The sequence below is a fragment of the Pongo abelii genome, chromosome 7 (assembly GCF_028885655.2).
Source record: "Pongo abelii isolate AG06213 chromosome 7, NHGRI_mPonAbe1-v2.0_pri, whole genome shotgun sequence".
NCBI lineage: Eukaryota > Metazoa > Chordata > Mammalia > Primates > Hominidae > Pongo > Pongo abelii.
The window spans coordinates 61,372,458-61,398,907 of record NC_071992.2 but is presented as its reverse complement, the minus strand read 5'-3'; the positions used below and the strand labels follow the sequence as shown (position 1 = coordinate 61,398,907).

Here is a 26,450-nt window from a genome sequence, read left to right as displayed (position 1 = left end):
AATAACACCTGTGGAAAGGTTCAGGGATGAGAGTTACCATCCTGCACATGTCCTGGCTCTAGGTAAAAGAGTCATTATTAGGCCATTGATCTGGTCTCAGGTATATGGCACAACATCACCTGTGGGTGGGGAGAAGAAAGCAAAGTCACATCACCTGAGTGGGTGCTGGTCCAGTGAAATGTCACAAGACTCTGGAAAAAGAGTCATATCACCTGGATGCTGGTTTCAGTGATATATCTAAATCCTCCCCATGGGCAGGGCTTAGGCAGGAGAGGAGACAAACTTTACCTAGGCAATTGGCCTGTATATATGTCACAAAGCTCCCTGTGTGCAGGATCAAGGCAGGAGAGTGACCCCATCTGGGTGCTGGGTTCAGCAATATGCCACAATCTCTCTGCTGGTCAGGGCCCAGGCAAGAGAGAAGAAACACAATCTAGGTGCTGAGCCAAGTGATATGTTACAAAGCTTCCTATTGACAGACTGGCCCCCCGCCAAAAAAAAAAGGGTCACATCACCTGGTTGCTCTACCCAATTTTGTGTCACAATTCACCATAAGTGCAGGGCCAAGGCAGTAGAAGGAAGTCACATCACTTATGTAATGGAGCTAGATAAAAGCCACAATGCTTGTGTAGGCAGGGTTCAGGCCAATATTTCACATCAGCTGGGTGCTGGTCTCAGTGATATATAAAAGTGCCCTTGATTGCATTGCCAAATGAGGTATTATACATTGCTTGGTTGCTTGGTGTGCATATGTCACAATTTCAACTGTGCTCTGGGCCTAGAAAGAAGAGTCAAAACACTCAGATGCTGGGCAAAGTCATACTTCTCAATCACACACTCAAAAATGTTCAGAAATAAGTTTCACAATCCGACAAAAGTCCTGGCTTCAGGTATGAGAGATAACACCTCCTATGAATTGGGTCAAAATACAAGAGTCACAATCTCAACAATAGGCAAGATCCATGTATAAAAGCCCCAATCCCACTTGAAGATTGTGTTCCAGTAGGGGAGTAAAAGCAACACAGGTTTGCTGAATCATGGTTCAAATGTCACCAAACCACCTGTGGATCAGATTAATGTATGAGAGTAACAACTTCACGCTTCAACTGCTTATGTATGTGAGATTAAGTACCTTGTTCATAGGCTCTGTTCATATATGAGAATGACTATCATGTCAGTTGGATGTGCGTCTAAGAATCACAATAGCACCTGGTTGCTGGTGCCTGTTATGACACTCTTTATACCACTGAAGCTTTATATGATATGCCTGAGTAGCGTACTTTTCTGTGAATTCTTAAAGGTGGGAGAGCTAGGACTTTACCCATGGCCATAAGAATGGCTATGTGAGTCAAAATATATCCCCTGGCTGGGTCTAGGTATGTGAGTTATTATTGTGCATATGAGCTGAATCCAGGTATATGTCACAATTTCACTTTTGGACAGAGACAAGACTGAAGAGTCACATCATCTGGGTCATGAGCCAGGGATACATTATAAACTTCTCTGTAGGCAGGACCCAGTCAGAAGAGTCATATCACCTGGGTACAGTCTCAAATAACAAGTCATCATGCCCATTGAACACAGGGTTGAAAAAATAGTGGATAGTCCCACCCCCTAGGTGCAGGGTCTGTCCCGCAGACCCTGACTCAATGACTGATGAATAAAGATACTGACATACAGATATTCTGCTTTGCCAGTTCTACTGAGCATCCATGTCACTTACAGACTCCACTCAGAGTGCTGTAAACATTTGCAGCCCTGACCAGCCAGTGAGACTCACATTTATTCAGGAATGTTTAATTGACAAAGGCTTGAGTCAATACCACTAAAGGGCAATTGGCATTGTGGACCTCCTGAGTAGAAAGCAATTAAGCACCTACAGTGAAACAAAGGTGAGACTTAGGAAAACAAGTTAGTTAGATAAACTACTGTACATTCCTTGGTACTCACTTTAAGTTATTTACTTAAGTTAAGGATCAGGTTGCCTTCAGCCATAACCCTTACTAAAGCTATGCAAACTTCTCGGCCTTCCAGGAAGGTTTCTGGATATTACTATAACTATCTTTAATATTTTTCACACAAGCCTGATTGAACCCCCATGACTAGGTGCTGGGCTCAGCAATATGTTATAATGCTCTCTCGGCAGAGTCCAAGACAAACAGGGAAGTCACATCACCTAGGTTTTGCACCCAGTGTTATGTCACAATTTCTTCAGTGGGCAGGATCCAGGCAGGAGAGGAGAGTCACATTACCTAGATGCTATACCTAGGGATATGTCACAGTGTTCCTTGAGGGCAGGGCACTGGCAGGAGAAACACATCATTTAGCTATTAGGCTCAGAGACATGTGATAATATCCCCTATTGACAGGGTGCAGGCAGAAGTGTCACATTATTATGATTCTGACCCAGCAATATGTAAAAATTCACCCATGGAAAGGAATTTCAGCCTAAAAATCTCAACAGCTGGGTACTAGGGCCAGTGATATGACACAATCTCCTCATCTTTAAGGGTGACATCTTCAACTTTTAGCTGAGTGTGTATATTAGAGTCACAAACTCACTTGTGTGTTGGGCCAATGTATTACACTCTCTACAACATCCAAGGGCATTATAAAGCCTGCATGAATGTTGCAAACCTCTCTGAGGCCTAAAAGCTCATATGGACTCACAATCGTACATACTGCCCTAAACTCAGGTTTGATAGTCAACATCTCTCCTATAGGCAGGGTTAAGGGAGAAGACCCATTATTGTAACTGTGGGCTGGGTCCAGAAATGAGTCACCATCCCACCTGTGCCCAGATCCACATATAAAACTCACAATTAAAACTTTGTGCTGTATTTGCTTGTTAGACTCAGGACCTCAACAGTGGGCTGTGTAAATGTGGGATGGTGACAACTTTTAATTTCACCTAGGTGTGTAATGAAGAGTTTCAATCTGAATGTTTGGCTTCCCCTGTTGAATCTCTCTACCAAGAAAGAGTTTATGCAATATAAGTTAGTGTTATAAGCTTCTGTGAGTTTGGTACAAATATGGAACTCAGGACCTTACCTATTGACCTAAGCTTAAAGATGAGAGGCAAAATATTTTCTATTGGCTGAATCCCAGTATAAGTATAATCATCATGAGTTGGAACTGAAACATGGTATATGTCATAATTCCATTTGTGGGCAAAAAACTAGGCAGTAGGGTAACATCACTTAGGTGCTGTGCCAGGCAATATGTCACAATGCCTTCTTTAGGCAAGGCATAGGAAATTGGGTCACATTAACTGGATGCTGGACCCAGCAATATGACACCATCCCACATGTGGAAAAAACCCAGCCAAGTTATGAGAGCCAAAACACCTACATAATGGGCCCAAGATATGTCAAAATATTTTTGGTGGCTCCAGCACAGGCAGGAGAGTTACAACATAAGGGTGCTGGGCCCAGCAATATGTAATATGCCATAATTTCCACTTTATGCAGAACCCAGGCAGAAGAGTAACATCATCTGGGTGCTGGGCACTGCACTAGGTCAAAATTCCTTTTTGGTGGGCATGATTTGGGAAAAAGAGGAGAGTCACATATTCTGAGTGCTTAGCAATGCGTCAAAATCTTCTTATTGTGAAGGCCCAGGCAGAAAAAGAGAGTCACATCATTTAAATCATGGGCACAGAGATGTCCCAATATCCCCAGTAGGCAGGGCTTAGGCAGATGAGGAGAGTCATATCACCCAGCTGCTTTCCTAGGAATATGTCACAGTGTAACATGTGGGAAGAAATGAGGCAGAAGAGCCACATCACTTGGGTGCTGGGTCCTGAGATATGTCAAAAGGCTCTCTTAGGACAGCACCCAGACAAGAGAGTTACATCAACTAGGTACAGGTTCTCTGCTTATGTCACAATGCTCCATGCAGGTAGGGCCCAAGAAGGGAGTCACTAGACTTAGGTGATAGGCCCAGAGATATGTCATAATGTCCTCTATGAAGCATAGCCCTGGCAAAAGAGTACCATCACCTGTGTGCCTGGCCTAGCAATATGTCATGCTCCAGTTTGGCAGGGCCCAAGCAGGAGAGCCACTTACCCTAGGTGATAGGCCCAGAGATATGTCACAATGGCCTATTTTGTCCATGACTCTGGCAAAAGAGTACCCTCACCTGTGTGCCTGGGCTTGCAATATGTCACTATCCTTCCTTTGTGCGGGGCACATTCCAGAGAAGAGGGTTATATCACCTATGAGGTGGATACAGAAATATGTCACAATAATTTTAGTGGGCATGGCACAGGCAAGAATGTAACATCACCTGTGTGCTAGATCCAGTGATATGTCACAATTCTTACTGAGAGAAGGGCTCAGGCAGGAGAGTCACATCACCTTGAGATTGGCCTAGGTAGACATCACAATCCCATATATGTGCTGGAAAAACTCTGTAGGGTCAAATTACACAGGTGCTTGGAAAAAATTTGTATCACAATCGTACTGTCAGAAAATTCCAAAGATGAGATTCACAATACCATACTTGTTCTGTTTTCATGTGTGACAGTTGGCTTCATCCATGTGAGATGATGACAATCCTTACTGTCAGCTGGATTTGGATACATGACTAACAATTTCACGTGTGTGCTGAGCCCTGCTTTGACTCTGTCTGTATTACCCAAAGACTTTGTAAAATATGTGTGAGTGTTGTAATCTTTTGTGACCTTTGTACAGGAATGTGATCCAGGACATCATGCATGTACGTAAATCTGGTTATAAAAGTCAAAATATACTCTATTGGCTGAATCCACATATGAGAGTCATTATCATGCCCGTGAGCTGTGCCTAGGCATATGTTACAATCCCCTCTGTGGTTATGAAGCAGACAGGACAGCCACATCACCCAAATGCTGGGCCATAAATATTCCAAAATCCTCTTTTTAGGCAGACCTGTCAGAAATGTCACATAACTTGTGGCACAATGTCCCTTGTTGGCAGTGTCCAAGCAGGAGAGGAGAGTCTTATCCCCTAAATGATGGGCCCCAAAATATGTCACAATGCCTCCTGTTGACAGGGCCCAGGCAAGTGAGTCATATCATTTGGATGCAGTGCTTAGAAATGCTACAGTTACCAAGGAATCAGGGCACAGGCAGGAGGGGAGAGTCATGTAACCTAGAAGATGGGTCCAGAAATATGTTACAATCCCTCCAGAGGACATTGTTAAGATAACGCAGTCAAATCATCAAGGTGCTTGGCTCTGTTATTTGTCAAATTCTCATTTGTGGGCAATACCTAGGCAGAATAATTAACTCAGGAGCTGGGCAGAGGTATATGTCACAATTACACTTGTGGAAAAGTTGAACAATAAGACTCACCATCCTGTGCATATCTGGGCTCCAGACATATGACTTGTTATTAGGTTTTTGTTTGGTCTCAGTTTTATAGCACAACATCACCTGTGGCCAGTGAGAAGGCATGAAAGTCACATGACCTACATGGTTGCCGGTCCAGTGAGAAGTCACAATCCATCTAGTAGGCAGGACCCTGGCAGAAGAGTCACATTACCTGAATGCTGATTTCAGTGACATATCAAAACCCCCTCTGTGGGCAGGACTTTTGCAAGAGAGGAAACTCACTTCACCTAGGTAATTGGCCTAGATACATGTCACAATGGCGCTTATGTGCAGTACCACGGCTGGAGAGTGACCTCACATTTTTGTTGGGCCCAGCAATAGATCACAATCTCCCTGTTATCAGGGCCCAGGCAAAAGCGAAGAAACATCACCTTGGTACTGAGCCAAGTGATAATATCCCTTGTTGGAAGGGCCCAGGCAGAAGAGTCACATTATTATGATTCTGACCCAATGATATGTCACAATGCACACTTGGGATACAATTAAAGGAAAAGTTTTAACACCTGGGTACTAGGCCCAGTGACATGACACAATCTCCTCATCTTTGAGGGTGACACCTTTAACTGATAGCTTGGTGTTTATATGAGAGTCATAATGTCATGCATATTAGGTAATTGTATGAAACCCTCTACAACAGCCGAGGGCTTTATACGGCATGCATCAGAGTTGCAAACCACTCTGAGGCCCACACGCTCATATGGACTCACAATTTTATATATTGACTTAAACCTAGGTATGACAGTCAACATCTCTCATTTGGGCTGAGTTCAGGAATGAGACACATTTTATGCCTGTGAGCTGGCTCCAAAAATGAGTCAAGATCGCACCTGTGGCCTGATGCACATATGAGAGTCAAAATTCCATCTTTGTACAGTTTTCACCTATTAGACTCATGAGGTACTGCAGCAGTGAGGTTTGTACATGTGGGATGGTGACAAATTTTACTTTCACCTTGGTGTGTAATTGAGAGTCACAATCTTAACTTTTTGCTGGGCTTTGTTATGAAACTGTCTGTACCACCCAAGGAGTTTATACAATATGAGTAAGTGTAAACTTCTGTGAGCTTTGTACAAATATGCAACCCAGGATTTTACCTATTGCCCTAAGCTTAGGGATGAAAGGCAAAATATCTTCTATTAGCTGAATCCCAATATAAGTTGGACCATAATGGCTGTGAACTGAAGAAAGGTATATGTCATAATCCCATTTTTGGGCAAAAAATTAGGAAAAGAGTAACAACACCTAGGTGATGTGTCAAGTAACATGTCGCAATGCCCTCTCTAGGAAGAACTTAGAAAGGGGAGTCATATTAACTAGTTGCAGGACCCAGCAATATGACCCAATTCCAAATGTGGAAAAACTTAGCCAAGGGATGAGAGCCAAAGCACCTACCGAATGGGCCAAAATTATGTCAAAATATTCTCTGTGGCTCTGGCACAGGAAGGACCGTAGCATCATCAGGGGGCTGGGCCTGCCAGTATGCAATAATTCCCTCTTTTTTCAGGACTCTATTAGAAGAGTAACATCATCTGGGTGCAATAGGTCAAAATTTCCCTTTGTGGGCATGGTTCACAAAAAAGAGTAGAGTCACATGACCTGAATGCTGGGCTCAGCAATATGTCACAATCCCACCATTTTAAAGGCCCAGGCAGAGGAGGCATATCACTTAGGTCATGGGATCACAGATATGTCCCCATGTCCCCATGTCCCCAGTAGGCAGAACTCAGGCAGACAAGGAGAGTCATATCACCTAGATGCTTCCCTAGAAATATGTCACAATTTAATATGTGGGCAGAAACTGGGCAGAAGAGCCATATCATTTGAGTGCTGGGTGTTGAGATATGTCACAAGGCTCTCTTAGGATAGCACCCAGGCAAGAGAGTTACATCACCTAGGTGCTGGTTCTCTCTTATGCCACAATGCTCCATGTGGATAGGTCCCAAGGAGGGAGTCACCTCACCTAGGTGATAGGCCCAGGGATATGTCACAATGTCCTCTATGAAGCAAAGCCCTGGCAAAAAAGTACCATCACCTGTGTGCCTGGCCTAGAAATGTGTCACTCTCCAGGCTGGCAGGGCCCAATTAGGAGAGCCACATAACCTAGGTGATAGGCTGAGAGATATGTCAAAATGTCCTCCTTTGGGCATGGCTCTGGCAAAAGAGTACCCTCACCAGTGTGTCTGGCTTTGCGATATGTTACTGTCATTCCTTTGTGCAGGACCCATTCCAGAGAGGAGAGTTACATCACCTATGAGGTGGACACAGAAATATGTTACAATAATTGTGGTAGGCATGGTGCAGGCAAGAATGTAACATCACTGGAGTGTTAGATCCAGTGATATGTCACAATCCTTACTGAGAGAAGGGCCCAGGCAGGAGAGTCACATCACCTGGAGGTTGGCCTAGGTAGACATCACAATCCCATATATGGGCCGGAACAAGTCTGGAGAGTCAAATTACACAGGTGCTTGGAAAAGATTTATACCACAATCACGCTGTCAGAAAATTCCAAAGATGAGATTTACAATACACACATGTCTTGTTTTCATGTGTGACAGTTTGCTTCATCCATGTGAGTTAACAACAGTCCTTACTGTCAGCTGGTTGTGCATAAACGACTCACAATTTCACCTGTGTGCTAAGCCCTACTTTGACTCTGTCTGTATAACCCAAAGACTTTGTAAAATATGTGACAGTGTTGTAATCTTTTGTAACCTTTGTACAAGAAGGTGATCTAGGACATCACATGTGTCCCTAAACCTAGTTATAACAGTCATAATATCCTCTATTGGCTAAGTCCACATATGAGAGTCATTATCATGTCTGTGAGCCATGTCTAGGTATATGTTACAATTCCCTCTGTGGTTATGAAGCAGGCAGAACACCCACTTCAGGGCTAAATGCTGGGCTAGAAATATTCCAATATTCTCTTTGTAGGCAGGGTCCTGTCAGAAATGTCACATAACTTGTGCTCTTGGTCCAGCTCTGTGGCACAATGTCCCTTGGGGGCAGTGTCCAAGCAGGAGAGGAGAGTCTTATCATCTAAATCATGGGCCCCAAAATATGTCACAATGTCTCTTGTTGACAGGGCCCAGGCAAGACAGTTATATCATTTGGATGCAGTGCTTAGAAATGCTACAATTACCAAAGGAAGCAGGGTACAGGCAGGAGATGAGAGTCATGTAACCTAGATGATGAGTCCAGAAATATGTTACAATCCCCTCAGAGGACATTGCTAATATAGCACAGTCAAATCACCAAGGTGCTTTGCCTAAGTATCTGTCAAAATCTGATTTGTGGGATATACCCAGGTAGAATTTTTAAATCATTCAGGAGCTGAGCAAAGGTATATGTCACTAGTACACTTTTGGAAAGGTTTAAGAATAAGACTCACCATCCTGCACATGTCCTGGCTCCAGGCATATGAGTTGTAATTAGGCTTTTGTTAGGGTCTCAGGTATATGGAGCAATTCCACCTGCAGACAGAGAGAAGGCAAGAAAGTTACATCACCTATGTGGGTGCAGGTCCAGTGAGATGTCACAATCCACCTTGTGGGCAGGACCCTGGCAGAAGAGTCACATCACATGGATGCTGGTTTCAGTGACATATCAAACCGCTCTCTGTGGGAAGGACTTAAGCAGGAGAGGGGATTCACTTCTAGGCAATTTGCCTAGATACATGTCACAATGTCTGTTCTGTGCAGTACCAAGCCTGGAGAGTGACCTCACATTTGTGCTGAACCCAGCAATATGTCACAATACCCTGTGGTCAGGGCCCAGTCAAAAGCAAAGAAACATCACGTAGGTGCTGAGCCAAGTGATATGTTACAATGCTTCCTGTTGGCAGAACCCAAAAAGGAGAATCACATTACCTGTGTGAAGTGCCCAGCTGTGTGTCACAATGCGCTGTAAGTGCAGGGCTAAGGCAGTAGAAGGTAGTGACATCACTTATGTGATGGACCTAGATTTAAGACACAATTCTCTTTGTAGGCAGGTTTTAGGCAGATAACTCACATCACCTGGATGATGGTCCCAGTGATATATAAAAGTGCCCTTTGTAGGCTAAGCCAAGGAAGGTATTACATATTGCTTAGCTGCTTGTTCCACATATGGCACAATTTCATCTGTGTTCTGGGCCTAGAAAAGAGAGTCAAATTATTCATGTGCTGGGCAAAGTTAACTGTCCCGATCACACTTTCAGAAAGGCTCAGAAATAAGTTTCACTTCCCACACAAGTCCTGGTTTCCTGTATGTGAGTCAACACTTTCTGTGGTTTGGGTGGAAGTAGAGGAGTCACAGTCTCAACAATGGGCAAGATCCATGTATAACTGCCCCAATCCCACTTGAAGATTGTGTTCCGGTAAAGAACTCACAGCACCACAGGTGTGCTGAATCATGGTTCAAATATTACCAATCCACCTGTGAATCAGATCCATGTATGAGAGTAATTATTTCAACCTTTGACTGCTTTTTATGTGTGAGATTTACTACCTCATTCCTAGGCCCTGTTCATGTGTGAGCATGACAATCATGTCAGCCAGGTGTGCATAGAAGAATCATATTCTCACCTAGTTGCTGGTCTCTGTTACAACCATTAAGGCTTTATATGTTGTACCTGAGTGTTATAACCCTTCATGAACTTCATACAAGTGAAAAACTGAGGACTTTACCCATGGCCACGAGACTGGCTATGAGTGCCAATTATCTCTACTTTCTGGATCCAGGTATGAGAGTTATTATTGTGCATGTGTTCTTAACCCAGGTATATGTCACAATCTCACCCGTGAGCAGGGACAAGGCAATAGAGTCACATCACCTGGGTGCTCCGCCAGTGATACACGATAATCTCATTTGTAGGCTGGGCCTAACCAGAAGAGTCACATCTCCTGGGTACAACCTCAAAGTATGTCACCAAGCCCACCATAGACAGGGAAGAAGAAAAAGAGGAGAGTCACTCCACCTAGGTGCTGGGCTCTGCAATATGTAGTAATCCTCTCTCTTGGCAGAGTCTAGAATATGAAGGACAGTCACATCATTTAGGTTTTGCTATCAGTGGTATGTCACAATTTCTTTGGTGAGCAGGACCCAGGCAGGAGAGGAGGGTCACATTACCCTAGATGTTAAGTCAAACAATATTACACAATCTCCTCTGGGGGCAGAGGCAGGAGAGACAAATAACCTAGCTTATAGGCCCAGATATATGTGATAATGTCGCCTGTTGGCAGGGTCTAGGCAGAAGAGTCACATTATTACAATTCTAACTCGGTGATATGTCACAGTGCACCCATGGGAAGGAATTTAAGCCAAAAAGTCTCAACACCTGAGTACTAGGCCTTCATCTCCTGAGTGAGGCAGCCACACCCACAGAATCCTCAGCAATAACCCTGTCCGCTCATGCTAAAAAATGATCCAACTCTCTATGCTATTAAAATCAATCGTGAATACACATCGTACTCAACTATTCATCGAACCAACATCAACTCTGTTAATAATCCTAATAACAAAGCCCCTCAAATGTCAATACTTGACCCTCATATTTCAGGATATTCCTCAATAGCCATAGCCACAGTATAACCAAAAACAACCATCATGCCCTCCAAATAAATCAAAAAGACTATTAACCCCATGAAACCTGCACCAAAATTCAACACTATATCACAACCCACAGTACCCCTAATAATTAGCCCTAGGGCTCCATAAATAAGAGAAAGTTTCAAAGAAAAACCTACAAACCCTATAACCAGAGAATACTTAATAAAAATAAAGCATATGCCATTATTCCCATATGAACTATAAAAATGACTAATGATATGAAAAACCATTTTTGTACTACATTTATAAGAACACTAATGACCAATACCTGCAAAACACATCCACTAATACAAATTATTAGCTACTCATTTAATGATCTTCCCACACCATCTAACATTTCTACATGATGAAACTTCGGCTCTCTTCTTGGTGCCTGCCTAATTCTCCAGATCATCACAGGATTATTTTTGGCCATGCACTATACATCAGACATGTCAACTGCCTTTTCTTCAGTCGCTCATATCGGCCAAGATGTAAATTAAGACTGAATGGTCTGCTATTTTCATGCCAACAACGCTTCAATATTTTTCATCTGCCTCTTCTTACATGTTGGTTTAGGCTTATACTACGGTTCATTTCCATTCCTAGAAACCTGAAATATTGGCATTATCCTCTTATTCATGACTATAACAACAGCATTCATGGGCTACGTGCTCCCATGAGGCCAAATATCATTCTGAGGCCCTACAGTAATTACAAATCTACTATCAGCCCTCTCATATATTGGAACTGACATTGTACAATGAATCTGAGGCAGATTCTCAGTTGACAAAGCCACCCTCACATGATTTTTCACCTTCCATTTCATCTTACCCTTCATCATTACAGTGCTCACAACTGTTCTTCTATTCTTGCATGAAGCAGAATCTAACAACCCTTCAGGGGTTTCATCAGATCCCGACAAAATCACTTTCCACCCCTACTGTACAACCAAAGATATTCTAGGTTTAATTTTTCTTCTCCTCCTTCTAATAACTCTATTTTTGCCTGATCTCCTGAGCAACCCAGATAATTACCCTTTAGCCAAACCCCTCATTACCCCACCCCACATTAAGCCAGAGTGGTACTTTTTGTTTGCATACGCAATATTGTGATCTATCCCTAACAAATTAGGAAGCGCACTGGTCCTCGTATTCTCTGTTCTCATTCTAGCAGTATTCCCATATTTCACAAGTCTAAACAACAAAGCATAATATTCCAGCCATTAAGTCAATGCCTATTATGAACCCTAGTGGCTGACCTGCTTACACTCACATGAATCGGAGGGCAGCCAGTCCAATAACCTTTTATTGCCATCAGACAGACAGTATCTATCATCTGTCTGTCTTCTCTACCATCCTCACCCTTATACTGCTCACTACCCTAATTGAAAATAAATTACTGAAATGAAAATGCTCTTGCAGTATAATTGAATACTCTGGTCTTGTAAAAGAGAAATGGAGAATCTCCTCCCCAGGACAACTCAGGGAAAAAGCATTCCCACTTCACTGTCAACGCCCAAAGCTGAAATTCTAATTAAACTACTCCTTGAATTTTTTCACAGCACACACTTTAACTACTATGTCAGTATTTATCAACTAGCACTAATACATTAGTGCTTTTATGTACTTTGTGCATTACTGTTAGCACCCATGAATTATATAGTACTATAATTGTTTACTTATACATAGTACATTGATACATGAGGATACATTACAAATCCAGTCCACATACACATAAGCATGTATTAACATTCCCTTAATCAACTATGGTACATCTACAATTATTGACTGTACAATACAAGTCTAATCCATGCAAATATTGACCCATACTAGATATCCTTAATATTACATAGTGCATACTTCGTTCATTGGACATAGCACATTTCAGTCAAGAAATCCCTTATCAACATGGGTATCCCCTACCAAATTCTGATCTCTTAATCCACCAACCTCCTTGAAATCATCATCCTGCTCAGGAGTACTAACCTCCTCACTCTGGGCCCATAACAGTTGGCGGTGACTGTTTTGAAACTATACGTGACATCTGGTTCTTACTTCAGGGCCATGAAACTAAAATCGCCCACACATTCCCCTTAAATAAGGTATCTCGACGGACTAATGAGTACCACCCTATTAACCAGTCATGGCAGCACTGTCATATGGTTGGTATGTTTAACTTTGGGGGATGCTATCACTCACCATCGCAGAAGCCCTGGTACCTGCCGAATCAGCTGTAGACGAACTCGGATTTGATTCCTGCGAAATCAATTGTAGAAGCTGAGCTTAAATTGAATATTCTGGGCTGGCATAATAACAATAAGTTGTGAATTAATTAATGCTTGAAGGACATAACAATTAATAGACACGTATGCTCACGTACGTATGCTCATGCACGTATGCTCACTTTCAAGAACTATTTCTGATTAAATTTGCAAACTCCTCCTCCCCCATCTCTGACTTTACATCAACCAAGGTAAATGTACCCTTGCCAAACCCCAAAAACAAGACACTAAAATGCAACCCAGTCAGAGCCCCAAAATAATATTTTAAACATGAATACCCCAACAGCTACCCCTCGATTGATGTAATTTTCCTAAAAATCTTAAGATCCCCCCAAATCAAGCCTCCATTTTATATAATAAATGCAATAACTAAACTTCCACCCTAAAGTGATATAATACCTTAAGCATATTCCTGTAAAAGCGCTACACCCTATATTGTACCCTAAATCGATTATATTCTAATTATGAGTAATCCTCTCAAACCTCTTCCAATTCAACTTTAAAGACCCTGAATTCCAAGAACTGTAAACAACTATTTATATTTATTTCTTTTCTTCTCATATTCTAATTTTAGACTTAAGTATTTATACAGTTAATGTAGCTTAATTATTTCAAAGCAAGACACTAAAAATGTCTAGATGGGTCTGCACAACACCATGAACAAATAGGTTTGGTCCTGGCCTTTCTTTTTCTTATTTTTTTATTTTTTATTATTATACTTTAAGTTTTAGGTACATGTGCACAACGTGCAGGTTTGTTACATATGTATACATGTACCATGTTGGTGTGCAGCACCCATTAACTCATCATTTAGCATTAGCTGTATCTCCTAATGCTATCCCTACCCCCTACCCCCACCCCAGAACAGTCCCCGGAGTGTGATGTTCCCTTTCCTGAGTCCACGTGTTCTCACTGTTCAATTCTCACCTATGAGTGAGAACATGTGCTGTTTGGTTTTTTGTCCATGCGATGGTTTGCTGAGAATGATGGTTTCCAGCTTCATCCATGTCCCTACAAAGGACATGAGCTCATCATTTTAAATGGCTGCATAGTATTTCATGGTGTATATGTGCCACATTTTCTTAATCCAGTCTACCATTGTTGGACATTTGGGTTGGTTCCAAGTCTTTGCTATTGTGAATAGTGCCGCAATAAACATACGTGTGCATGTGTCTTTATAGCAGCATGATTTATAGTCCTTTGGGTATATACCCAGTAATGGGATGGCTGGGTCAAATGGTATTTCTAGTTCTAGATCCTTGAGGAATCGTCACACTGACTTCCACAATGGTTGAACTAGTTCACAGTCCCACCAACAGTGTAAAAGTGTTCCTATTTCTCCACATCTTCTCCAGCACCTGTCGTTTCCAGACTTTTTAATGATCGCCATTCTAACTGGTGTGAGATGGTATCTCATTGTGGTTTTTATTTGCATTTCTCTGATGGCCAGTGATGATGAGCATTTTTTGATGTGTCTGTTGGCTGCATAAATGTCTTCTTTTGAGAAGTGTCTGTTCATATCCTTTGCCCACTTTTTGATGGGGTTGTTTGTTTTTTGCTTGTAAATTTGAGTTCATTGTAGATTCTGGATATTAGCCATTTGTCAGATCAGTAGGTTGCAAAAATTTTCTCCCATTCTGTAGGTTGCCTGTTCACTCTGATGGTGGTTTCTTGTGCTGTTCAGAAGCTCTTTAGTTAATTAGATCCCATTTGTCAATTTTGGTTTTTGTTGCCATTGCTTTTGGTGTTTTAGACATGAAGCCCTTGCCCATGCCTATGTCCTGAATGGTATTGCCTCGGTTTTCTTCTAGGGTTTTTATGGTTTTAGGTCTAACATTTAAGTCTTTAATCCATCTTGAATTAATTTTTGTATAAGGTGCAAGAAAGGGATCCAGTTTCAGCTTTCTACATATGGCTAGCCAATTTTCCCAGCACCATTTATTAAATAGGGAATCCTTTCCCCATTTCTTCTTTTTGTCAGGTTTGTCAAAGATCAGATAGTTGTAGATATGCGGCATTATTTCTGAGGGCCCTATTCTGTTCCATTGGTCTATAACTCTGTTTTGGTACCAGTACCATGCTGTTTTGGTCACTGTAGCCTTGTAGTATAGTTTGAAGTCAGGTAGCATGATGCCTCCAGCTTTGTTCTTTAGGCTTAGGGTTGACTTGGCAATACCGGCTCTTTTTTGATTCCATATGAACTTTCAAGTATTTTCTCCAACTCTGTGAAGAAAGTCATTGGTAGCTTGATGGGGATGGCATTGAATCTATAAATTACATTGGGCAGTATGGCCATTTTCATGATATTGATTCTTCCTACCCATGAGCATGGAATGTTCTTCCATTTGTTTGTATCCTCTTTTATTTCATTGAGCAGTGGTTTGCAGTTCTCCTTGAAGATGTCCTTCACATCCCTTGTAAGTTGCATTCCTAGGTATTTTATTCTCTTTGAAGCAATTGTGAATGGGAGTTCACTCACGATTTGGCTCTCTGTTTGTCTGTTATTGGTGTATAAGGATGCTTGTGATTTTTGCACATTGATTTTGTATCCTGAGACTGCTGAAGTTGCTTATCAGCTTAAGGAGATTTTGGGCTGGGACAATGGGGTTTTCTAGATATACAATCATGTCATCTGCAAACAGGGACAATTTGACTTCCTCTTTTCTTAATTGAATGCCCTTTATCCCTATCTTGTGCCAGTTTTCAAAGGGAATGCTTCCAGTTTTTGTCCATTCAGTATGATATTGGCTGTGGGTTTGTCATAGATAGCTCTTAATATTGTGTGATACATCCCATCAATACCTAATTTATTGAGAGTTTTTAGCATGAAGGGTTGTTGAATTTTGTCAAAGGCCTTTTCTGCATCTATTGAGATAATCATGGGGTTTTTGTCTTTAGTTTTGTTTATATGCTGGATTATGTTTATTGATTTGTGTATGTTGAACCAGCCTTGCATCCCAGGGATGAAGCCTACTTGATCATCATGGATAAGCTTTTTGATGTGTTGCTGGATTCGGTCTGCCAGTATTTTATTGAGGATTTTTGCATCAATGTTCATCAAGGATATTGGTCTAAAATTCTCTTTTTTTGTTGTGTCTCTGTCAGGCTTTGGTATCAGGATGATGCTGGCCTCATAAAATGAGTTAGGGAGGATTCCCTCTTTTTCTATTGATTGGAAGAGTTTTGGAAAGAATGGTGCCAGCTCCTACTTGTACCTCTGGTAGAATTCGGCTGTGAATCCATCTGGTCCTGGACTTTTTTTGGTTGTTAAGCTATTAATTATTGCCTCAATTTCAGAGCCTGTTATTGGTCTTTTCAGAGATTCAACTTCTTCCTGGTTTAGTCTTGGGAGAGTGTATGTGTCAGGGAATTTATCCATTTCTTCTAGATCTTCTAGTTTATTTGCATAGAGGTGCTTATAGTATTCTCTGATGGTAGTTTGTATTTCTGTGCAATCAGTGGTGATATCCCCTTTGTCATTTTTTATTGCATCTATTTGATTCTTCTCTCTTTTCTTCTTTATTAGTCTTGCTAGTGGTCTATCAGTTTTGTTGATCTTTTCAAAAAACCAGCTCCTGGATTCATTGATTTTTTGAAGGGTTTTTTGTGTTTCTAATTCCTTCAGTTCTGCTCTGATCTTAGTTATTTCTTGCCTTCTGCTAGCTTTTGAATGTGTTTGCTCTTGCTTTTCTAGTTCTTTTAATTGTGATGTTAGGGTGTCCATTTTAGATCTTTCCTGCTTTCTCTTGTGGGCATTTAGTGCTATAAATTTCCCTCTACACACTGCTTTGAATGTGTCCTAGAGATTCTGGTATGTTGTGTCTTTGTTCTCATTAGTTTCAAAGAACATCTTTATTTCTGCCTTTATTTCATTTTTTACCCAGTAGTCATTCAGGAGCAGGTTGTTCAATTTCCATGTAGTTGAATGGTTTTGAGTGAGTTTCTTAATCCTGAGTTCTAGTTTGATTGCACTGTGGTCTGAGAGATAGGTTGTTATAATTTCTGTTCTTTTAAATTTGCTGAGGAGTGCTTTACTTCCAACTATGTGGTCAATTTTGGAATAGGTGTGGTGTGGTGCTGAAAAGAATGTATATTCTGCTGATTTGGGGTGGAGAGTTCTGTAGATGTCTATTAGGTCCACTTGGTGCAGAGCTGAGTTCAATTCCTGGATATCGTTGTTAACTTTCTGTCTCGTTGATCTGTCTAATGTTGACAGTGGTATGTTAAGGCCTCCCATTATTATTGTGTGGGAGCCTAAGTCACTTTGTAGGTCACAAAGGACTTGCTTGCTTTATGAATCTGGGTGCTCTCCTGTGTTGGGTGCATATATATTTAGGATAGTTAGTTCTTCTCATTGAATTGATCCCTTTACCATTATGTAATGGCCTTCTTTGTCTCTTTTGATCTTTGTTTGTTTAAAGTCTGTTTCATCTGCGACTAGGATTGCAACCCCTGTCTTTTTTTGTTTTCCATTTGCTTGGTAGATCTTCTTCCATACATTTATTTTGAGCCTATGTGTGTCTCTGCATGTGAGATGGGTTTCATGAATACAGCACACTGATGGGTCTTGACTCTTTGTCCAATTTGCCAGGCTGTGTCTTTTAATTGGAGCATTTAGCCCATTTACATTTATGGTTATTGTTGTTATGTGTGAATTTGATCCTATCATTATGATGTTAGCTGGTTATTTTGCTCATTAGTTGATGCAGTTTCTTCCTAGCCTTGATGGTCTTTACAATTTGGCATGTTTTTGCAGTGGCTGGTACCAGTTGTTCCTTTCCATGTTTAGTGCTTCCTTCAAGAGCTCTTTTAGGGCAGGCCTGGTGGTGACAAAATCTCTCAGCATTTGCTTTACTGTGAAGTATTTTATTTCTCCTTCACTTATGAAGCTTAGTTTGGCTGGATATGAAATTCTGGGTTGAAAATTCTTTTCTTTAAAAATGTTGAATATTGGCCGTCACTCTCTTCTGGCTTGTAGAGTTTGTGCCAAAAGATCAGCAGTTAGTCTGTTGGGCTTCCCTTTTGGGGTAACCCGACCTTTCTCTCTGGCTGCCCTTAACATTTTTTCCTTCATTTCAGCTTTGGTGAATCTGACAATTATGTGGTTTGGAGTTGCTCATCTCGAGAAGTATCTTTGTGGCGTTCTCTGCATTTCCTGAATTTGAATGTTGGCCTGCCTTGCTAGAATGGGGAAGTTCTCTTGGATAATATCCTGCAGAGTGTTTTCCAACTTGGTTCCATTCTCCCCGTCACTTTCAGGTACACCAATTAGATGTAGATTTGGTGTTTTCACATAGTCCCATATTTCTTGGAGGCTTTGTTCATTTCTTTTTATTCTTTTTTCTCTAAACTTCTCTTCATGCTTCATTTCATTCATTTCATCTTCCATCACTGATACCCTTCTTCTGGTTGATCACATCAGTTACTGAGGCTTGTACATTCATCACATAGTTCTTGTGCTGTGGTTTTCAGCTCCATAAAAATGGAATGCCTCTCGAATTTGCATGTCATCTTTGTGCAGGGGCCATGCTAATCTTCTCTGTATCATTCCAATTTTAGCATATATGCTGCCGAAGCGAGCATGGTCCTGGCCTTTCTATTAGCTCTTAGTAAGATTACACATGCAAGCATCCCCACCCCAGTGAAAATGCCTTTTAGATCACCCGGATCAAAATTAGCAAGTATCAAGCATGCACAAATGCAGCTTAAAACACTTTGCTCAACCACACCCCCACGGGAAAAAGCACTAATAAATATTTAGTAATAAGTGAGACTTTCAGCTATACTGATATCTAGCATTGGTCAATTTGATGCCAGCCACCACAGTCATATGATTAACTCAACCTAATTGAACTTGGTACAAAGAGTGTTTAAGGTCTGCCCTCAATAAAGCTAAACTCCGTCTAAGTTGTAAAAAACTCCAGCTGAAATAAAATATACTATGAATGTGCCTTTAATATCCTGAAGACGCAACAGCTAAGACCCAAACTGGGATTAGATACCCCACTATGCTTACCCCTAAACTCTAATAGTTACATTAAAAAAAAATTCGCCAGAATACTACCAGCAACAACTAAAAACTCAAAGGATTTGGTTCTGCTTTATATGCCTCTAGAGGATCCTGTTCTATAATCAATAAACCCCAGTATACCTCACCACCTCTTGCCCCCAGCCTATATACCGCCATCTTCAGCAAACCCTAAAATGGTTATAGAGTAAGCACAAGTACACATAAAAATGTTAGGTCAAGGTGTAGCTCATGAGGTGGCAAGAAGTAGACTACATTTTGTATACCCAGAAAATCTCATAACAACCTTTATGAAATCTAAGGGCTCAAGGAGGACTTAGCAGAAAACCAAGGGCAGAGTGCTTGGTTGAATAAAGCCATGAAGCATGCACACCCCTCCCATCACTCTCCTCAAATATTCTAGAAATTACTAAAAACTCTCTATGCACATACAGGGGAGATAAGTCATAACATGGTAAGCATACTGGAAAGTGTGCTTGGACAAACCAAAGTACAGGTTAACTTAAATCATCTGGCTTACATCCAGAAGATTTCATAACGACCTGATCACTTTGAGCCAACTCTAACCCCAAACTTCACTAAAAGTATTATCAAACCATCTTAATCAAACCATTTACCTTAGAAAAAATTATAGGTGATAGAAATTTTCACCCTGGCATAATAGACATAATACCCTAAGGGAAAGATGAAAGAACTGAATAAAGCATTAAAAAGCAAAGACAAACCCTTATACCTTCTGCATAATGTATTAACTAGAAATAACTTTACACAGAGAACCATAGCCAAGTCCCCCAAAACCAGACAAGCTACTCAATAACAGCTAAAACAGCACACAGCCATCTATGTGGCAAAATAGTGGGAAGATTCATGAGTAGCGGTGACAAGCCTACCGATCCTGGTAACAACTGATTGTTTTTCAACTTTAAACTTACCCACAGACTTACTTAATCTCCCTGTGACTTTAACTGTTAGTCTAAAGAGGGACTGCTCTATAGACATTAGGAAACAACTGTCCTACAGGGAATAAAAAATATCACTACCATAGTTGGCATAGATGGCCCAAAAGCAGCCACCAATTAAGAAAGCGTTCAAGCTCAACATGTAATTATCTAAAATTCTAATCATCCTACTGAACTTCTAACATCACATTGGACTAATCTATTACTTAATAGAACCAATAATGTTAATATAAGTAACATGAAGATATTCTCCATTGCATAAGCTTATATCAGACCCCAATAATCCACTGACAGTTAACAGCCTAATGTTAATAAGCAATATAATAAGTACCCTATTATTTATACTGTTAATTCAACACAGGTATGCTCTAAGGAAAGATTACAAAAACTAAAAGGAACTCTGCAAGTCTTACCCCGCCTGTTTACCAAAAACATCACCTCTAGCATTACCAGTATTAGAGGCACCGCCTGCCCAGTGATGTATGATCAACGGCCACAGTATCCTGACAGTGCAAAGGTAGAATAATCACTTGTTCCCCAAATAGGGACTTGTATGAATGGCCACATGAGTGTTCAGCTGTCTCTCACATTTAATTAGTGAAATTGACCTATCTGTGAAGAGGTGGATATAAACAAATTAGATGAGAAGACCCATGGAGGTTTAATTCATTATTGCAAATAAAAACTCAAAAAAGCTGACAGGCCCTAGAATACTATCCCTGCATTAAAAATTTTGGTTGGGGCGACCTTGGAGCATAATTCAATCTCCGAACAACCCAAACTAAGATGGCACTAGTCTAAGTGAGTTGATACACATTAACCCAATAATTTGATCAACAGAATAAGTTACCCTAGCGGTAACAGAACAATCCTATTCTGAAGTCCATATTGACAATAGGGTTTATGACCTCGATGTTGGATCAGGGCATCCTCATGGTGTAGCCACTATTAAGTGTTCACTTGTTCAAGGATTCAAGTCCTCCGTGATATGAGTTCAGATCAGAGTAACCCAGGTTGGTTTCTATCTATTTAACATTTCTCCTAGTATGAAAGGGTAAGAGAAATAGGGCCAACTTCATAAAGCACCCTCACCGCATAGATGATGTTATCTCAGTCTAACAACTCACCACACACCCTGCTCAAAAACAGGGTTTGTTAAGATGGCATAGCCCAGCAATTGCATAAAACTTAAGACTTTATAATCAGAGGTTCAATGCCTCTTCTTAAAAATATGCCCATAATTAAACTTCTTCTACTTATTATTCCCACTCTAATTGCTATAACATTCCTTACACTAATCGAACAAAAAATTTTAGGCTATATACAACTACACAAAGGACCTAACACTGTAGGTCCCTATGGACTACTTCAACCATTCGTTGATGCAATAAAACTTCTCACCAAGGAACTCTTACAGCCCTCAACATCTTCTATTACCCTTTATATTATTGCTACAACCCTTACCCTTTCTATTGTTCTCCTCTTGTGGACTCCCCTTCCTATACCAGATCTTCTAATTCCACACCAAACATAGGAAATATGTTCAACAAAAGAATTACTTTGATAGACTAAACAATGGAGGTTAAAATCCTCTCATTTCTAGAACTATAGGAATTGAACCTACCCCTGAGAACCGAAAATTCTCTGTGCAACCTATTACACCATGTCCTAAAGTAAGGTCAGCTAAATAAGCTATCAAACCCATACCCTGAAAAAATCAGTCATACCCTTCCCTTACTAATTAATCCATTAGCTTAACTTATTATCTCCTTTACTATTTTCACAGGAACTCTTAGCACAATGCTAGGCTCACACTGATTTCTCATCTGAACAGGACTAGGAATAAATATACTAGATCTTACCCCAATCTTAATTAAAAAATTAATCTCTGCTCTACAGAAGCAGCCACCAAATATTTCTTTACACAAGCAACCACGTCTATAATTCTCATGATAGGTATCCTTTCCACTAACCTGTCCTGCAGACAATGAACAATAATAAACACTATTAATAAATTTTCATCCTTAATAATAATAACAGCCCTAGTAATAAAACTAGGAATAGCCCCTTTTCACTTCTGAGTCCCAGCGATAACCAAAGGAAGCTCTCTAATATCTGGCATACTTCTCCTCATGTGACAAAAACTAGCCTGTATCTTGATTAAGTTTCCAATTTTCCATCAATAAACATGAATATTCTCCTATCTATCACAATCTTATTCATTATAGTGGGTGGTTGGGGAGGACTCAATCAAAAACAACTTCATAAATTCCTAGCCTACTCCTCAATTACTCACATAGGTTGAATAATAGCAGCACTAATTTATAACCCAAATATTACCATTCTAAACCTGATTATTTACTTTTAACAGCTACTGCATTTCTAATACACAACCTGAGTAAAAGCACTAAGTGATTATACAAGAGGATATGCCAAATCTCCTTGTCTCTGAGGGTGACACCATTAACTGTGAGCTGGGGGTGTATATTAGAGTCACAGTCTCACGTGTTTCCTGGGCCATTGTACAATACTCTACAACATTTGAAGGCTTTATACAGCATTTATGACAGTTGCAAACCTCTCTGAGGCCTACATGCTTGTATGGATTCATGATCTTACATGTTGCCCTAAGCCCAGGTATAATAGTCAACATTTCTTCTGTAGGCTGGGTTCAAAATTGAGTTCCATTATTATGCCTGCCAGCTGGATCCAGAAATGAGTCACCATCCCTCCTGTGGCCAGAGCCACATATGAAGGTCACAATTCCAACTTTGTACTGTATTCACTTGTTAGACTCAGTACGTTAACACTGGGCTTTGGATATATGGGATGTTGACAACATTTGCTTTCACCTGGATGTGTAATCAAGAGTCCCAATCTTAACTTTTGCTGGTCCCTGTCATGAAACCCTCTGTACCACAAAGGGGTTTGTGCATTATGAGTTAGTTTTGTAAAGTTCTGTGAGTTTGGTACAAATATGCAACCCAGGACAGGACCTTACTTATTGCCCTAGGCCTAGTGATGAAAGTCAAACTATCTCCTATTGTTTGAATCCCAATATAGGTTTGACAATCATCCCTCTGAACTGAAGTAAAGTATATGTCATAGTCCCATTTGTGGCCAAAAAATAGGCAGAAGGATAATATCACTTAGGTGCTGTGACAAGCAACATGTCACAATGCCCTCTGTAGGCAGGGTATAAGAATTAGGGCCACATTAACTGGGTGCTGGACTCACCAGTATGACACTATTCCACATGCGGAAAAAACCCAGTCAAGTTATAGAGCCAAAACGCCTACATAATGGGCCCAGGATATGTCAAAATGCCTTCTGTGGTTCCAGGACAGGCATGAGAGTCACATTATTATGGGGATGGGCCCAGCGATATGCTGTAATTCTCTCTATATGCAAGACCCAGGCAAACAAGTGACATTATCTGGGTTCTGGGCCCTGCAATAGATGAAAATTTCTGTTTGTGCATGGTTCAAGAAAAAAAGGAGAGTCAGATACCTGAGTGCTGGGTTTAGCAATATGTCACAATCCCCCCCCTTGTAAAGACTAGGCCGGAGAAGAGGGTCACTTCACTTAGGTCAGGAGCTCAGAGATATATCCCAGTGTCCCCAGTAGGGAGGGCCCAGGCAGAAAAGGAGAGTCACATCACCTAGGTGCTTCCCTAATTATATGTCACAATCTTACATGTGTGCAGAAACCAGACAGAAGAGCCACATCATCTGGGTACAGCCTCAAGTAATGTGTCACCATCACCAATGAAGACAGGTTTGAAGAAAAAAAGAGAATCACACCACCTGGGTGCTGAGCTTAGCAATATGTAATAATTCCCTCTCTTGGCAGGGTCCAGGACAAAGAGCAGAGTCATGTCACCAATGCTTTGTACTCAGTGGTATGTCACAATTTCTTCAGGGGGCAGGATCCAGGCAGGAGAGGAAAGTCACATTATCCAGGTGCTGTATCTAGCAATATGTGTGGGAAGGCACTGGCAGGAGAGACATATCACCTAGCCAATAGGCCTGGACATATGTGAAAATATCTCTTGTTTTCAGGACCCAAGCAGAAGAGTCACATTATCATGATTCTGACCCAGTGATATGTAACAATGCCCTTATGGAAGGGAATTTAAACCAAAAAGTCTCAAGCCTGTGGTACCAGGCTGAGGGATATGACACAATCTCCTCATCTTTAAGGGTGACACCATTAACAGTTAGGTAGTTGTGTATATTACAGTCAAAATCTCACGTGTGTTCTGGCCATTGTATGACACTTTACAACATCTGAGAACTTTATACAACATGCATGAGAGTTGCAAACCTCTCTGAGGCCTACATGTTTATAGGGACTCATGATCTTACATATTGCTCTAAACCTAGGTATGACAGTCAACAGCTCTCCTATAGGATGACTTCAGGAATGAGACTGCTATTACTCCTGTGAACTGGAACCAGAAATGAGTCACCATCCCATCTGTGGCCAGAATCACTTATGAAAGTCACAATTCCAACTTTGTGCTGTATTCACTTGTTAGACTCAGGAACTCAACAATGGGCATTGTAAATGTAGGATGGTAACAACTTTTACTTTCACCTGGGTGTGTACCTGAGAGGCGCAATCTTAACTTCTTCCCGGGCCCTGTTATGAAACTCTCTGTACCACCCAAGAAGTTTATACATTATGAGTTAGTGTTGTAAACTTCTGTGAGCTTTGCACAAATATGCAATGAAGGACCTTAACTATTGACCTAAACCTAGTGGTGAGAGGCAAAATATCTCCTATTGGCTGAATCCCAATAGAAACTTGATCATCATGCCTTTGAACTGAAGCAAGGTATATGTCATAATCCCATTTGTGGGCAAACAACTAGGCAGAAGGTTAACATCGCTTAGGTGCTTTGCCAAGCAATATGTCACAATGCCCCCTCTAGGCAGTGCCTAGGAAAGAGGGTCACATTAATTGGGGGCTGGAGCCAGCAATATGATACAACCACACATGGAAGAAACCCAGCAAAGTGATGAGAGCCAAAACACACACAGAATGGGCCAAAGATATGTCAAAATACCTTCTGTGGCCCTGGCACAGGCAGGAGAGACACATCATTAGGGTGCTAGGCTGAAGAATGTGCTATAATTCTCTCTTTATGCAGGACTTAGGCAGAAGAGTTACATCATCTGGGTGCTGGGCCCTGAAATACGGCATAGGTCCTGTTCATGGGCAATGTTCAGCAACAACATGAGAGTTGTATTACCTAAATGTTGGGCTTATGAATACATCACAATAGTCCCATTGTAAAGGCCCAGAGTGAAGAAGAGAGTCACATCACTTAGGTCACGGGCTCGGAGAGATATGGCCCAATGTAGGCAGGGCTCAGGCACAAAAAGAGAGTCATATCACCTGGGTGCTTCTTTAGGTATATGTCACAATTGAATATGTGGGCAGAAACCGGGCCAAAGAAACCAGGCTGAAGACCCACCTGGTCCTGGGTACTGAGATATTCACAAGTCCCCTTTAGAGAAGGACTCAGGCAAGAGAGTTATGTCACCTACACGCAGGTGCCACCCTTATGTCACAGTGCTCCATGTGGGCAGGGTCAAGCAGAAAGGCATATCACCTGAGTGACAGAACCAGTGAAATATTACAAAGCCTTCCTTAAAGCATGGCCCGGGCAAAAGAATACCATCACCTTTGTGCCTGACCTAGCAACATGTCACTATTCCAGTGTGTAGGCCCCAAGCAGAAGAGCCATATTACCTACATGACAGGCCCTGTGATATGTCAAAATGCCCTCTTTGGGGCATGGCCCTGGCAAAAGAGCATCATCACCTGTCTGCCTGGCCTAGGAATATGTCACTATCCTGCCCTATGTGTAGAGCCAATTCCAGAGAAAAGAGTTATGTCTTCTAAGTGATGGACACAGTGATATGTTAGAATGATGTCTGAGGGCATGGTGCAGGCAAGAATGAACATCACCTGGGTGCTGGATCCAGTGATGTCACAATTCTTCCTGAGAGCAGGGCCCAAGCAGAAGAGTCACATCACTTCAAGGTTGGACCAGGTAGATATCAAGATCCCATATGTAGGCTGGAAATGGTCTGAAGAATGAAATCACACAAGTGCTTGGCAAAGATTTAGATCACAATTATGAGAGAATAAAATTGTAGGGATTAAACTTATGATACCACACATGTCCTGTTTTCATATAGGACAGTTGCCTTCATCCATCTG

At 41.3% G+C, this 26,450-nt stretch overlaps 1 long non-coding RNA gene and 1 other non-coding gene across 2 annotated transcripts; both read right to left on the bottom strand.

Annotated features, from left to right (window-relative positions):
• Nucleotides 1-557: 557 nt before the first annotated feature.
• On the bottom strand, nucleotides 558-9,040 carry LOC129060990 (uncharacterized). Its single transcript, XR_008527896.2, has 3 exons — nucleotides 8,769-9,040; nucleotides 7,547-7,622; nucleotides 558-778 (listed from the first exon to the last, which is right to left on the bottom strand). It is a non-coding gene; the product is annotated as an uncharacterized LOC129060990 (long non-coding RNA).
• A 9,665-nt stretch (nucleotides 9,041-18,705) lies between these two features.
• On the bottom strand, nucleotides 18,706-18,812 carry LOC112134863 (U6 spliceosomal RNA). Its single transcript, XR_002916195.1, has one exon. It is a non-coding gene; the product is annotated as a U6 spliceosomal RNA (small nuclear RNA).
• Nucleotides 18,813-26,450: the final 7,638 nt, after the last annotated feature.